The 3,329-nt window shown below is 38.3% G+C and overlaps 1 long non-coding RNA gene across 1 annotated transcript; it reads right to left on the bottom strand.

The window, feature by feature from the left end:
• Positions 1-1,416: 1,416 nt before the first annotated feature.
• Positions 1,417-2,712, bottom strand: LOC121643696. Its single transcript, XR_006011153.1, has 2 exons — positions 2,272-2,712; positions 1,417-1,571 (listed from the first exon to the last, which is right to left on the bottom strand). It is a non-coding gene; the product is annotated as an uncharacterized LOC121643696 (long non-coding RNA).
• Positions 2,713-3,329: the final 617 nt, after the last annotated feature.

Here is a 3,329-nt window from a genome sequence, read left to right as displayed (position 1 = left end):
GACTCCACAAGTCATGGCCACTCGCTCGGATTCATAGCTGCCGATCGTAACAAAATAACTCCGGCCTTCTAAATAGGACCTGAACCAGTTAAGGACCGCTCCAGAAAGTCCAACCCAGTTTTCCAGCCTATGCAACAGGATTCTGTGATCTACAGTATCAAACGCAGCACTGAGATCCAACAGAACCAGGACTGATACTTGACCAGAATCGGTATAGCACTGATCTCAAATGACGTCACATTTACTCATCGATATTCATGAGCTCCGGCAACAGCGCGAGTTCGGACAAACAAAGAGTTAGCTTACAATGACGACACCTAGTGTACGTGTAGTTTTGGAAGAAAAAGACGTCCCGGGAGCTTCATTTCAGTACAGTTCAATCAATAAACACAGTGTTGTTGAACTTAAACGTTGGTTGACATGTAGAGGCCTCAAAGTGAGCGGAAAGAAAGCTTTATTAGTTGAAAGGTAAGCTGTTTTTAAGCTAGCTCTCGCTCAGTTATTAGTGTTGTATGCGGTGTAACTAGTGTGTTTCACATTTCAGCAGACCTAAACACACTTTAGCCACCAAAATGTAGTAAGAATGTTATAGTAGGAATTTATTTTAAATCTAGGCTATTACCCATCATTAACTCTGACAGTGCAACCCTAACTTGTTAAGGAGCTAAACGTGATATTAAATCAGTTACAGAAGTTAACTCCACTGTCCGAAAAAGTGGCCTGCCACTACCAATAAAATTGTTTTGAGTTATTTTATGGCCAAATAGTCTTTTTCTTATATTTGCCCCTTTCTCCCTTGTTTAAAACTGTGGCCTTCTATTGCTTGTTGTACTAACAAAACTTAACACTGAACAAATAATTATTATGAAAATGGATAGGAATGGAAAACAAATCTTTTTGTGAACAAAAGATGATTTGTTTTGAACGTCATCTTCATTGATGCATTACATGCAAATCAATTTTCCTTTTTTCTACATCGATTTCCATTTAAACCAGTTTGAATTGATTTTAAATCAATTTTCGATTGTTTCCTTACATCCCTAGCAATCAATGAGTCATTCGGTTTTATGGACTTACCCCTTATACCACATAATATACTATGTAAAAACCATTCTTCTTAGACATATTAAAATAATATCAGGTATAGCTCCTTTATGAATTATAAATACAAAGGCAAGATATATTTATTTTCAGAGACATTGTTCTGTTTGATTATTAGATAAATACATTACTCCATGCATTGTGTTTGTACAGATGCCAGCATGCTGTGGATCAAAAATTACCAATTGATCCAGCTGTAGACGGTGGTGCATGGTATAACATCAAAGCTGCATTACAGCGAGGGTCAAGTCCAGCAAATGAGGATCTTCAACCAAGATCACAGTGAACATTATCAGTCACAATAAAAAAAACAAATGCATCTGAAATGTTTTTATTTGAACTTCATTTCTATTACAATTAATGGACGATGGAGTGTTGTTGTGGGTCAATCTTTTCCTCTTTCTCTTTGCTTCAGAAACAGCCTCATTTCTTTGGGTAGGAGCTTTCCTTTTGCGGGCTATTTTCTCCACCTAGAAACAGAAAATGAGTTTTATAAGATAATACCTCATTTGGTTTATAAACACAATCACAAAACAAAACATGACAATAGAACATTGGCTGAGCAAGCTTGGCCTGTTTTATTGACACCCAGCTGACAGGCAGGTCAAAGAAAAATAAATAGTGGCCCATTAGTCTTAATACTTTGGTGGCTTTGAGAGGTAAGGTCTAAAAAGCCTGTGTTACAAAATGTGGAGTGTTCAGCTACTGGATTCCATGACAACTGCCCACAGTAAAGCAGAGTTTATCATCTGTTGTTCATTCTTGTCTCATGAGACTAGTTTGAGCTTCTCATACTCGTATCATTCTGTGATCATTTGTTGCTGAATTACTTCTCCTAAGGTTACCATAGAAGCAAGAGGTAAGCAAAAAAGGGGAAAAGACATCATTGAGACAAAGGAGGTTGAGTTGAGATAACTACTTGAGCAAGACTTGAGAAGTGGGATTAACAGGTGGGATCTCACTAATGTCTCAAATTCATCTGAATCCGAGACATTATAATTAATAATAGTTATAATAGTTCGTCCAGTAATGAAAGACAAGAAGTTGCCTTAAGTTCAGTAAAGAGTGGAGCTGTGCGTAGAGGCAATTGTCTGGACAACCAGCTACGGAAAAAGGATATCATGAACTGTATGAATGACCATTCTGCCGCGGAAAAGGCAAAGAACCTACCTGTCCAGATGTTGTTGTTGCTGGTATTGGGTCTGGATCATCAATTGTTGGCCCTTTTCCACCGAGGAAATGCAGAGAGCAAATGTATGTATCCTTTGTCACATTTTTCTCAGTGAATCCCTCCCGTTTACAAGCTCGTACCCAACGTTGGCATTTCTCTGGTTCTCTTCCGGGCTTTGGAAATGGAATGAAAAACACTCCCTTCATATGTTCACGGTCACTATATTGCGAGTCACTTCGGCAGACACCGAAGCAGCAGTGTTTAGTTGTTACCATAATGGTTTTGTTAAAGAAATATTCGGCTATTCGGAATGCAACTTTGCTCGTACAAACACAGTATACACGCTCTACAGGTTGTTTGTCCGAATCCAATATGGCGGCGGCGCCTGCGCAGTACGCTGTTCTAAAAATAGCATTTTGACGTCATTCGTGATCAGTCCTATTCAACCTAATGTCATTTAACACTTTGACCAGAGCTGTTTCAGTGCTGTGATGAGGTCGGAAGCCGGACTGAAATTTATCAAGATTTCCACTTTCATTTAAAAAGTCATGAAGCTGGTGAAATACAACTTTTTCAATAATCTTGGAAATAAAACAGAGGTTAGAGACGGTCTATAGTTGTTCATTATAGAGGCGTCTAGAGTCCTTTTCTTTAGGAGTGGCTTTATAGCAGCGATCTTTAGTGACTTGGGAAAAATGCCTGATGCCAGTGAGCTGTTAACTATCAGTAGGAGATCACTTTCTACTGAGGTAAAAACTGTTTTTAAAAAGTCGGATGGTATCATGTCCAGAGTGCATGTTGTTGATTTCAAATGCCAAACTGTTTCTTGTAGGACTTTTAAATTCACCATTTTAAATTGCGACATGACAGCAGAATTGTTTCCGGGTTTTAGGCACAGACTAATTTTCTTGTTTGACTGTGTGGAATTAATATTTTGCCTAATTGTTTTAATTTTTTGGCTAAAAAAGTTTGCAAATTGGTTGCATTTCTCAGTGGAAAGGAGCTCAGGGCTTATCTGTTTAGGAGGATTAGTAAGTTTTTCAATCATAGCAAACAG

This window comes from Melanotaenia boesemani, chromosome 7 (assembly GCF_017639745.1).
Source record: "Melanotaenia boesemani isolate fMelBoe1 chromosome 7, fMelBoe1.pri, whole genome shotgun sequence".
Taxonomy (NCBI): domain Eukaryota; kingdom Metazoa; phylum Chordata; class Actinopteri; order Atheriniformes; family Melanotaeniidae; genus Melanotaenia; species Melanotaenia boesemani.
This window is presented reverse-complemented; position numbering and strand designations above follow the sequence as displayed.